General features: G+C 43.1%; 1 protein-coding gene across 1 annotated transcript in view; it reads left to right on the forward strand.

The window, feature by feature from the left end:
- The first annotated feature begins 672 nt into the window (after positions 1–672).
- Positions 673–13,179, forward strand: part of LOC122541902 (PH and SEC7 domain-containing protein 1-like) — a 169,900-nt gene continuing 157,393 nt past the window's right edge. The window contains exon 1 of the mRNA XM_043679086.1: positions 673–1,158. The gene's annotated coding sequence lies outside the window, so the exon portion shown is untranslated. The remainder of the gene's footprint in view (positions 1,159–13,179) is intronic.

The following is a 13,179-nucleotide window of genomic DNA, read 5'->3' on the forward strand; positions in this document are numbered from 1 at the left end:
GTCACGAACCAGTCGCAATCTCATTGAATGGTTGAGCAGTCTGAAAGGGGCTGAATGGTCTCTGTAGCATTGTGATAATAATGGGATTTGGGAACTGACACCATTGGGACTGGGAAATTGTCCCTTCATTCTGTGCAGTGTGTACAGCCAGATTCTTTCAAGAGACAATTCCATCTGAACTCTGTGGTGAGAACTGGACCCTTTCCAGGCACTTGCAAATGAACCCAGTTTAAGTTCTTTTCAATAAAGAATTCAGTTCAATGCTGTCTCTCTCTCTCTCTCTCTCTCTCAGTTCAGCATTCATAGAAAATTAATGAGGACCATTGCATATGTTTTTATCATCATTTTTTTGTTTATGAATGAGAGAGGGAAAATAGGACTGGAATCTGTTAGATATGAAGTTGGTGCCACTAATAAGCTGAAGAGCTGGAAACAAAATATTTTCCAGCAGAAAAAGAAGCACCGAACAGTGTGTGATAGAATGATACAGTACAGAAGGAGGCCATTTGGCCCATTGTATTTGTGTTGGCTCTTTGAAGAAGCTTTCTGATTAATGCCATCCTGCTCTAAATAAAGAGACCAGTAGACAGGCTTTGTCTCTAATCCAAATCCTCTTTTCATGGAGTCGGATCCCCCTCTGTCTCTTTTGGTTGGATCTGACTGTCAGTGTATTTTGAGACTGCTGATTTGCGTTGTCTTGAAGCCAGGCTGACCAGCCGAGCGGACTAATGCTGTGATTTACTCCCATCTGTTCCTTTTGTCCGGAAGCAAAGGCCATCACTGAGCCCCCGACTTTGCAGGTACTGACTGCTGTTGGTGGATGGGACAGTTCTAGGCGCTGACCATCTGTTAAACTCAGTGTGACCTGCAGAGGAGGGACCTGCAGTTTTGGCATGGCGAGCTAGATTGGCTGCAGTGAGGCGATTACCTCGATGGACAGGGCTAAAGGTGATCATGCTGTCGGCTGCAGAGGGTGAATGCAGCTTCTCAGTTAAGGGTGACACTGCAAACCATCAAGAATCAGACTTGAAAGAGTGGGAAGTGAATAACCTGCTATCTGAAGTTGGTAATACGCCAAAACGGGGTCCTGCTTTATTTTGTGTTGAGAATAGGTGTCTGAAAACTGGTCCTACATTCCACAGGATGTCTGGAGATGAGGTAAATATAGTCTTGTACAAGTAACAAATGCCTTGGGTTTGTTTGTTAGATAGATTCAAACTCCAAAGTTTGTTCCTTCATTATGCTACTGTACAGAATCAAAATGCTTTAGTGACTATGTACGTGCATAAATGTATTTTTTGTGAATAAAGTGTATTTTTGAAATAAAAAAGAGGAGAGAGTGTAGTGCATTAATCACTTCTAGTTTTGGAGTAATGTGAAGCTCTCATTACTCGGCAGGCAAAATGACTGTGAATGATGTTAATTTGGTCAATTCACAGCGGGTATTTGTGCTGCCTGGAGCTCTTGACGATGCAGTCTGCAACTGGACAGAACTGGCTCTTAGTCAGCGATAGAGAAAATCCAAGAGTGTCCGTCTCTGTCTCTCTCTCTCTCATTAGGCAGCAATGTGAAGGATTAAACAATGAGGAACAAGGAGCTTATGTGGGTACATTTCTGTTGATTGTACACTTGGCACACGTGATGTTTGACTGATGAGAGAAAAATAATTGCTGAGCATTGGTTCAGTTGAAGAAAAGTTTTCACTTTTTACATCTCGCAGATAAGCTTTGCACACAGAATTACTCTGAGGTGTAGTTTGAGGCATTGATACTGGCAGCTTTGTACAAAGCAGGACAGAACACTCAAATTAATGATCAGTTCATCCAATTTCTTTTCTGCCAGCGTGGGAAGAAGTTTTAGCTTTTCAAATGCCTCAGGATGTTTTCTACTTCCTGTATTTGTGTACAAATATTTTTTTAACAAGGAGCCATCTTGCCCACTTTATTTCAGGACAATGTGCAAGTACGTGTCATTATATTTGTTGTGTCATCAGGTTTATTTAGGGGTTTAGAGACCCATAATGCTGGCAGTTGAACAGGTTTGAGTTCACGCTTATGTCTGAGTGGGTAAAGGCACTCGTCTTTCAATCAGGAGTTTGTAGGTTCAAGTCCCATGGTGAACAGATGTGTAAAATCTAGGCTTTTACTTGTAGACATTAGTGAGAGGGTGTGCTCTTTGGAATGAAATAATAAACTGAGTCCCCAACTATCACTTTAGATAGTTGTATAGGACAGCATGGCACTCTAAGGAAGAGCAGGAGTGTGCTCCCTGGGATATAAGGTGATGGCAGAGGAAATGAACAGGTATTTTACATCAGTCTTCAATACAGAGGATACAAGTAACATCCCAGACCCAATGGTGAATTAAGAAATGGACGGTTCGGAGGAACTCAAAATTGCATACAAACTGGAAGTGGCACTGAGCAAATTGTTAGAGTTGTAGCTGACAAGTCCTCGAGTCCTGATCAATGTCATCCTCTTGTGAGATGGCACGGTGGCTCAGTGGTTAGCACTGCTGTCTCACGGTGCCAGAGACCCCGGTTCGATTTCAGCTTTGGACGATTGTCTGTGTGGAGTTTGCACATTCTCCCCGTGTCTGCATGGGTTTCCTCCCACAGTCCAAAGGTGTGCAGATTGGGTGGATTGGCCATGCTAAATTGCCGAGGGATGCAACGGTTAGGTGGGTTAGCCGTGGGGAATGTAGGGTTATGGGGATAGGATTGGAGAGTTGGTGTGGACATGATGGGCTGAATGGTCTGCTTCCACACTGTGGGGATTCTATGATTTTTAAAAAAAGATTCCTCACAGGGTAGAAAGAGGCCACTGAATCTGCATTGATCCTCTCAGGAGCTTCCACCCAGACTGTCTCCCTGCCTACATTTCCCATGACTAACCCACTAGTCTGGGCACTACAGTGCAAGTTAGCGTGGCCAATCCATTGAACCTGCACATGTTTGGACTGTGGAAGGAAACCGGAGCACCCAGAGGAAACTCATGCAGAGAACATGCTAACTCCACACAGACAGTCATTTGAGGCTGGAATTGAACCCAGGTCCCTGGCGCTGTGAGGCAGCAGTATGAACCACTGAGCCACCGTGCACTCCACAGGCTAGTGGTAAGCGAGATAGTTGATGCATTCACCTTAATTTATCAATATTCCATAGATTTGGGCAAATTTCCATCAGAATGACAAATTGCAAATACCACTCCATTATTCCAAAAGAGTAGGAAGCAGAACAAGAAACTACAAGCCTGTTAAAGTAGCATCTGGCATAGGGAAAATGTTAGAAACTGTTATTAAAGAATAGGGCACCTTTACTGCATGTGGATATCCAGAAGGCACTTGATAAATTGTCATGTCAAAGGTTAATGCAAAAATCATAAAGTGTGACGTAAGGGGTAAGATAATGGCCCGGATAAAAGATTGCTAGCTAATAGGAAGGTGAGGTATAAATGGGCAGCATGTAAGGATTGGTGTATCACAGTGACCTTCAGTTTTACACGTCGTGAAAATGACTTGAATAAAGGAATCTAAGGTCTGGAGTCTTCATTTGTAATTGATACAAAGATGAGAGGAGGTTAAAAAGAAGTTGTGAGAGGATATTAGGAATCTACAAAGGGAAATACATAGGTTAAGTGAGTGGGTGAAGATTTGGCAAATGGAAGGTAATGTGGGAAAATGGAAAATTGTTCATTTTGGTAGAAAGACTTTTTTTGAAAATGTATATTATTCAGATGAGAGATTGTAGTGTTGAGATGCAGAGGGATCTGGGGTGTCATAGTTCATGAGTTACATAGGTCATAGAGTCATAGAGATGTACAGCATGGAAACAGAGCCTTCGCTCCAACCTGTCCATGCCGACCAGATATCCCAACCCAATCTAGTCCCACCTGCCAGCACCTGGCCCATATCCCTCCAAACTCTTCCTATTCATATACCCATCTAAATGCCTCTTAAATGTTGCAATTGTACCAGCCTCTGTGTGAAAAAGTTGCCCCTTAGGTCTCTTTTATATCTTTCCCCTCTCACCCTAAACCTATGCCCTCTTTCCTGGGGTTGGGGAGTCCAGAACTAACGACTTTGTCTATTTATCCTATCCATGCCCCTCATGATTTTGTAAACCTCTATAAGGTTTACACCCCCTCAGCCTCCAATGCTCCTGGGAAAACAGCCCCAGCCTGTTCAGCCCCTCCCTGTAGCTCAAATCCTCCTACCCTGGCAACATCCTTGTAAATCTTTTCTGAATCCTTTCAAGTTTCACAACATCTTTCCGATAGGAAGGAGACCAGAATTGCACGCAATATTCCAACAGTGGCCTAACCGATGTCCTGTACAGCCACAACATGACCTCCCAACTCCTGTACTCAATACTCTGACCAATAAAGGAAAGCATACCAAACACCTTCTTCACTAACCTATCTACCTGTGACTCCACTTTCAAGGAGCTATGAAGCTGCACTGGAAAACTTATAGAATATTACCATTATTGCCAGGGGTTTTGAATGTAAAGGTTATGCATTAGTTATACAGAGCAGTGGTGAGATTATATTTGGAGTACCGTAGGCAGTATTGACCTCCTTATTTAAGGAAGACTGTAAATACATTGGAAGCAGTTCAGAGAAGGATTACTAGACTAATACCTAGAATGGACTGGTTGTTTTCTGAGGGAAGATTAGACTTGTATCTTCTGGAGTTTAGAAGGCAACCTCAATAAAACATATCAGAACCTGATGGGTTTACACAAGATGTACTTAGAAACAATGCTTTGTTTTGTAAGAACATCTAGAATTAAGGAGTACCATTTCTAAAAAAAAAATTGGAGTTGTCCATTTGAATCCGATAAGGTTTCACAAAGGATCATGGGTCTTCAACATCCTTTTCCTCAAAAGGCTTTGGAAGCAACGTTTTTGGATATTTTCAAGATGAATAAATTCTTAATAAGCAAGGAGAGAAAGGTTATCGGGGCAGGTGGAAATGTGAAGCAACCAGATCAGCCATGATTGTATTGAATGGTGGAATGGGGTTGAGGGGCTTATTCCTTCCAGTTTGTATGGTTTCCTGGCCAAAATTCATTCCTCAATCCGCATCACAAAAACAGATAGTTTGGGTATTTGTGCATTACTATTTCTGGGAGCTTGCTGTATGCAAATTGGCTGCCATATTTCTAACAATACCTCCACGATACTTCTTTATTTATCTTAAAGTGGTCTGGAATGTCTTGAAAGACTCCATGTAAATCCATGTTTTTCCATTTACCTTCCCATTTATCCATCTTCTGGGTGTTAGTTAGCTCAGTTGGCTGGACACCTGGCTTGTGATGCACAGTAATGCCAACAGCGTGGGTTCAGTTCCCACACCCGGCTGAGGTTCATATAGTGATCATAACGAGACCAGCCAGGTGGAGTTCATAGAATATGAGTTCCCTGATTGGGGCTGTTAACCTGGTCCAATCAGGAAGCACTGACTAACAGATATGAAAAGGAGTGTCCATTATCGCTGTCCTTTTATATTTGAAACTGGGATTTGTGGTTTGTCCTCATCTCCCTGTAAACTGGTTGAACAGTAGGGTTTGGGGCCTAGCTTTGCTGCTCCTCTCCCTTGTAAAATTGCTGTTGTATACAGCTGTAAATATTAACTGTTTTTGTAAATTGTTTTGTAATTTGTTTAATAAAATATTATAAACAGGGGAAAAAAAATGAAAAGGAGTGTCAGTGCTTCAGTTCGCTCTAGGAATTAGCTCTGAGCTAGCTGGGTCAGTGTCCTGTAAGTAAAGGGTGACTTGTTGACACGATACTGGTGAGTCTGAAAAGTTTAAAAGTTCCTTTTTTTTTACTAAAGTAAGCAGCTTCTGAATTCTTCCTGAAGAGTGATTAGTTGAACATTGTGGTTATTGCAGCAAAGGTTACCAGCAGTGTTGACATTGGTAGTTGATTAGTTGGGTTCCTGATCCTTAGGTTTACGGCCTGGTTGAGATTCTGTTATTCTGATTCATTTTATGTGACTACTATCAGCTGGCACTCAAAAACACAGGGGGGACTAGGGGATAGTTCTTGGACTGTAACGTTCACCACAAACTCACAAGGCTAGTACATGAGTACATTCAGCCCCACTAGCCCCCTCCAGTAGAGTTGAAACTGGCTTTTTAGACCCTCATCCTTGTGTATTCTTCAAAGGAAACAACACACAGTGTGTCTGCAGTTTCGGACATAATCCTCAGGGAAGAGCCTGGCTGTTAAGCAAGGAATCGTCAGTTCCTCATTATTTTAGTAATCACGAAATCAAGCTTGTTTTAGATTAGATTAGATTACTTACAGTGTGGAAACAGGCCCTTCGGCCCAACAAGTCCACACCGACCCGCCGAAGCGCAACCCACCCATACCCCTACCCCTACATTTACCCCTTTAACCTAACACTATGGGCAATTTAGCATGGCCAATTCACCTGACCCGCACATCTTTGGACTGTGCGAGGAAACTGGAGCACCCGGAGGAAACCCACGCAGACACGGGGAGAATGTGCAAACTCCACACAGTCAGTCGCCTGAGTCAGGAATTGAACCCGGGTCTCTGGCGCTGTGAGGCAGCAGTGCTAACCACTGTGCCACCGTGCCGCCCACTTGCCTCTTTCCCCTTTTGATGGAATGTTGTTTGAAGTTCCCTTCACAGCTATATTTGTGACATTTTGTGGTCTCTTTCTCCAGGTAGCCACTTAATTTACAGCAGCAGTCATTTTTGTTTCTCGATTGACCCTGTTTTTTTTTCCAAAAAAGATGACATTTTGGAATTACAAGTTAAAAACGTCGACAGTAATTTGGAAATCTGACCCATGGCCACAACAAAGGAGAAACTTGAGGTGATCTAACTGAGATCCTACCAAATGCAGTTGTTATCTTAAGCATATCTAGATCAAGACTGCATTTCCTTTGGTGGGAAATCGGAACAAGAAGACAATCTTAAAAGTAGATTTTGCCATGTGCTGGTTTGAATCATATTTTTTCATGATGTTGCTTTTGTGCAGAGCTGGTCATTACTTTGCTATTCGCACCTACTCTGGACTAAGGCTTTGTTACTTTATGACAAGTGCCACTGCTTGCTTTGTTTTACATCTGGTGACCGGTTTTATTGTTATCTAATATGTCTCACTCTTTGCCCTTTCCTAGATGTTCCCTCCTCTCTCCCTTTTAACAGCATTTAAACCTATCCGATTTCTACCCTCCTTTAATTCTGAAGGAAAGTCATTTTCAATTTGAATCTCAGTATCTGTGGCAAGTGGGATTAGATTAATTTGGAGTACCTAATTGGACGAGTTGGACTGAAGGGCTTGTTACCGTGCTGTACAACCCTGAGAAACAAAGTTAATGCTTTGAGTCCAGTTTGACTCTTCAGAGCAGATAGAAAATGGAAATATGATGGATTTCATGCTGTTGAGAAGGAGGGGAGTGCCAGGTGTATCGAAACAAAAGGTAATTAGATATTGAAGGCATCATAAAACAAAAGGCAAAGGGAGTTATAATGGTTGTAAAGAAGGGACAAAGTGTGGGTGTTAATAGCAGAAAAAAGGTCAGCTTTGACTGAAAGAAAACAAAATGAATAAAAGATACTGGCAGAGGAGGAAATTAGGTAAGGGCGATGAGTGACATAGAGGAAAGGTGGTTTGAGATGCAGGTCAACGTAATTGAATGGTGCAAGAAGCTATAAAGAATTCATGACGTTCTCCTCTTTGCGTTCTAGATGCTTTCTTGCACATTTCTGATCCATTCCCTTCTTCCACCAGCTTTCTTCTTGATGTTTGTTTGGGTTCACAGCTAGTTACATAAGCTGCAGTGAAAGCTCCATTTTGTTAACAGCAGCGGACACTGGCTTCCAGGTAAGCCCCGTCTGACCACTGCAGCAATTAGAGTGATTTCAGCTCCTGATGCTTTTGCCACCGTCTTCCCCAAAGCCCAAGCAGACAAATTTCAGTTAAAGCAGGTGATTGCTTGCATTAAGATTCAAGATCTGGGACGGCATGGTGGCTCAGTGGTTAGCACTGCTGTCTCACAGCACCAGGGACCTGGGTTCAATTCCCGCCTCGGGCAACTGTCTATGTGGAGTTGCACATTCTCCCTGTGTCTGCGTGGGTTTCCTCTGGGTGCTCCGGTTTCCTCCCACAGTCCAAAGATGTACAGGTCAGGTGAATTGGCTACGTTAAATTGCCCATGGTGTTAGGTGGATTAGTCTGGGGTAAATATAGTGGGGGGTACGTTTCTTTTTGGAGGGTCGGTGTGGATTTGATGGGCTGAAGGACCAGTTTCCACACTGTAGGTAATCTAGGTAAAAGATCCGGTTCCTGCAAACAGAGTCCAGAACCGGGCTGAATATCAGGGAATTTAGAAAGAACTTGTAGACCAGATAATGAAGGTGATGCAGTGTCAATGGAGTTTGGTTAGGGAAGGTTGACAAGAGGCATGGAAAATAAGTGGGTAAGGGCAGTTGATGTTAACCTTGACCAATTCAAAGAATTGAACAGACTTGATGGGCTGAATGGCCTCCTTCTGATTCCTATGTTCCAATCAACTGGAAGTTTTATCAATCTGTCAGATGAAAACAGCAAGGAAGTTCAAAGGAGCATAAGAAAGAGGAGCAGCTTAGGCCATTAAGCCTGACCGTTCAACAGGATTAAGGCTGACCTGCCCCTGGTCTTGACTCCTTTTTCATTTCCTCTCAATTCAGCCATTAGGATGAAATGCAGGTAGAACTTGTATTTATAGACACAGGAGATTCTACACCAGTGTGTTGCTTTTGAAACGTATGATGATGGTTATGTCAATACAGCAAGGCCCCTCCAACAATAATCAGTTGAATGATAACCTGATTTAATTTGATTAAAGAATTAATATTGCACAACGGTATTCACCAGGAAAATGCCCTGCTGTGCTTCAAAAAGAAAAGACCATTGATGTCCTTAATTAGGTCAATTCCAGAGTTGAGGGGGTTGGTTTATGGGGAGAGATTGAGTAGACTGGGATTATATTCATTGGAATTTAGAAGAATGAGTGGGGGAATCTTATAGAAACATATAAAATTGTGAAGGGAATGGATAGGATAGATGTAGAGAAGATGTTTCCACTGGGAAGGTGAAACTAGGACAAGAGGGCATAGCCTCGAAATTAGAGGGAGCAGATTTAGGCCTGAGTTGAGAAGGAACTGCTTCACTCAGAGGGTTGTGAATCTATGGAATTCCCTGCCCAGTGAAGTAGGTGATGGTACACCAGTAAATGTTTTTAAAGCTTAGATTTGTTTTTGAACAGTAAAGGAATTAAGGGATATGGTGAGAGGGCGGGTAAGTGGAGCTGAGTCCATGAAAAGATCAGGCATGGTCTTGTTGAATGGTGGAGCAGGCTCAAAGGGCCAGACTGCCTACTCCTGCCCCTATATCTTATGTACAGCCACATGAAGGGGCAGACTTGATTCAAACTTTAATTAAAAGCAAAATACTACAGATGATGCAAATCTGAAACAAATGCGGAGAATGCTGGAGAATCTCAGCAGGTGTGGAGAGAGAAACAGAGTTAATGTTTCGAGTTGGGTGACCCTTCCTCAGAACAAAGAGAGAGAACCTTCATCAATCATACAGGGCATTGGTGAGGCCACATCTGGAATACTATGTGCAGATGTGGTCTTTTTATCTGAGGAAGTATGCTCTTGCTGTAGAGGGAGTGCAGAGAAAGTTTACCAAATTAACTCCTGGGATGGCAGGACTGGCATATGAGGAGAGATTAAATCGGTTAAGGTTGTATTTAGAAGAATGAGGGAGAATCTCATCGAAACCTATAAAGTTCTAACAGGACTAGACTGGGTGAATGCAGGAAGGATGTTCCTGATGGTGGGGGAGTCCAGAGGCAAGTTTCAGGATAAGGGGTAAACCTTTTAGAACTGAGATGAGGAGAGATTTCTTCACTATGGGAGTGGTGAGCCTGTGGAATTCGCTACCACAAAGTGGTTAAGGCAAAAACAATGTGTTTTCAAGAAGGAGATAGATATAGCTCTTGTGGCTAACGGGATCAATGAAGGAGAGTAGAATGAGGGTATTAAGCTTGATGATCAGCCATGATCATATTGAATAATAGAGCAGGGTCAAATACATTACTCTTACTGTTATCTTCTGTGGTTCCATGTTAAAGTTTCAGGTCCATTATAATTCCTCTTCAGAACTCTGACATTAATTCAGTTTGCTCTGGCTGGCTACTGGGTATCCTAGAGGTCTAGATGTGTGCTTCAAGTGTACCTGCCCTGTGTTGTTGCATGGAGTCATATTGATGCCAGTGTACCTTGGCACACTGCCTGGGATTACAGTATGCCCCAGCAATACAAATGTTGACCTGATTAAAAGGGAACATTTATTGACATTACTAAATATTTACTCTCTCTTCAGTTTGTTTGGGCTTTAGATCCTCTGTACTTTTATTGTCTTGGAGTCAAATGATTTTTGGCAGTGGATGGATTTGGCATAGATTCTGTGTAAATGCAAACATGAAGCAAATGTCTGTGCACAGTGTAGGTGATAAAATTGAATGAAATATTAGACTATGTCTGGATCATATTATACAAATTAATTGTGTGTTGATGAAGGAACTATCAGAAACTGCTGGGAATACTCAGTGGAGGGTGAACCAGTGTTAATGCTTCAGGTCGCTATCTTTAATGATACAACTTACAGCCCAGGAAGTGCTTTTTTTTTAAACAGAAAAAGTTGTGTATTCATAGCTGCACAAACAATTTGTGCACGGGTCCCAAAAACAACAATTGGCCAAATAATCTGTTTTATGACTAAAAACAGAAAATGTGGGAGAAACTTCAGCAGGTCTGGCAGCATCTGTGGAGAGGGAAGCGGTTAATGTTTTTAAGTCCAGTATAACTTTTCTTGGAAAGTGAGTTTCTCCAGTTTCAAAGAAAAATCAGACTGGACTTGAAATGTTAACTCTGCTGCTCTCTCCACAGATCCTGTCAGACCTGCTGAATTTCTCCAGCATTTTCTGTTTTTGTTTCAGATTTCCTGCATCTGGGGGGATTTTGCTTTTCATCAGTTCTAGGTGTTGATTGAAGAGTAAATATTTGACTGGGACACTGGAGACGTCTCACCCGTTCTTCAAAGTAATGCGCTATATTAGTTATTGCATCTGAATAAGCAGATGCACTTGTGTAGTAAGCCATCTGGAGAACAACAGTGCAACATTCCCCTCAGTACTGCACGGGAATTTCAACCTAGAGACTGAAATCTCCAGAGCAGGATCTGAACCCACAATCCCCCGGCCCCTCCCTGAGCTGTCAGCTCAGTAGTTCGAGAGATGTTTCCAAGGGGAATGGAAGATTCTCTTGGTTTTGGAAGCTCGTTGGAACCGTTTTTCTCAGTACTAAGCATTTCCAGGTTTTCGATGCAAGAATATATCTCTTTCCACTCCAATTCAACAAAATGTATTTAATCCCACCCTCACAAAATGAATCCTTGCTATGTCAGTGGGACATTCGTTGATTCCAGCATTCCTTCTAGGTCGTTCTGACTCATGTATTGTAAACATGATAAACAATTTAGACTCTCAATATATCATTACAGTTTAGGTACTGACACCCATTGCCCGAAGGCATCATGAGTTGACTTTGGCTATAAATTGCTTTCTACCATTTTTATCACTGCCCTTTATCCTACAGCCATGTGTGTTCACTGATGCAACAGCTCCAGGAATTCAGCCTGCTTTTGTGTTTCACCAGTCTTTGTTCACAGCTCAGACTCCTAACATTCTTGGTTACAAAAAGTCAAACTGATACTTTGTTGAAGCCTTGGTGATTGGCGCATTGTGTGCGGAGCTGATTGTGTAGCTTGGAATGGGTTGCTCGAAGCTATGTAACTGTGTTTGCAAAATGCAAACGTAATGGAGGGAGCAGCCGTTCCATCACTGCTAATGGTCGGTGTTTTACAAGCAGGTGCATCGAAACGTTTCCAGCTTGATACGTTTTGCCTTGGTTGCTGTGTCTGCTGCCAAGAGTCACAATCCTGTTTCTGTGCTGAGATGTGCTGGACTTGTGCTAGATATTTTCTAATCAGCCCGTTCGGAGATGTTATTTACACAGGAGCATGGAGTCAGTCTGACCAGCAATACATCTCTCATGGTCATCTCTCTCTGTGATTTTCACCTGCAGTCTGGGATTGGGGAGCACACTGTAAAACTGCCAGGTAAAAAAGAAAACGCTCTCTTCTTGTTATAGGTCACTGCTCTGTCTCTGGCTCCTCAACTAAACAATTGGTTTGTTTGAAGGTCAGGGTGGAGGAGGATGCTCCTGCAATACCTGCTCAAAGCTTGGGCAATTTTGCATCTCTTTGCGGTGTCATGGTGGTTCAATGGTTCCCTCACAGTGCCAGGGACCTGGGTTCAATTCCAGCCTCGGGTGACTGTCTGCGTGGAGTTTGCACATTCTTCCTGTGTCTGCGTGGGTTTCCTCCGGGTGCTCCGGTTTCCTCCCACAATCCAAAGATGTGCAGGTCAGGTTAATTGGCCGTGCTAAATTACCCATAATGTTCAGGGTTGCCTAGGTTAGGTGCATTAGTCAGGGGTAAATGTACAGTAATAGGGTAGGGGAATGGGTCTGGGTGGGTTATTCTTTGGAGGGCTGGTGTGGACTTGTTGGGCCGAATAGCTTGTTTCCACACTCTGGGGATTCTGAGAATCTCTGATCCGGCGCCTTGCTTTTGGCTCTGACTGCAAAATATTCGTTTCCTATCTCTTCCTCAACACCACAAACTCTGAAGCCCTTGCTACACTGGCAACTGCCAATCCCACTTCAAACTGATCAGAGTCACAACTCATCTCGACTTGGCAAAACCAAAATGAATCTCTGTCACTCGCCAAAACCTATTGTGCTGACTCCTCAGCTGCCCTGAATTAAAACCGAGAACTGTGGGTGCTGAAAATCAGAGACAAGAGAACAAATAGCTGGAGACACCCAGCAGGTCCGGCTGTAGGGAGAAAGAGTTGAACAGTGTGGTGCTGGAAAAGCACAGCTGGTCAGGCAGCATCCGAGGAGCATGACGTTTCAGGCATAAGCCCTTCATCAGGAATGGGAGGGGTGGGGCTGAGAGATAAATAATAGGATAAATAGGAGGGGGGGTAGGGCTGGGGGGGAAGATACCTAGGAGGCGATAGGT

The sequence above is a fragment of the Chiloscyllium plagiosum genome, chromosome 38, assembly GCF_004010195.1.
Source record: "Chiloscyllium plagiosum isolate BGI_BamShark_2017 chromosome 38, ASM401019v2, whole genome shotgun sequence".
NCBI lineage: Eukaryota > Metazoa > Chordata > Chondrichthyes > Orectolobiformes > Hemiscylliidae > Chiloscyllium > Chiloscyllium plagiosum.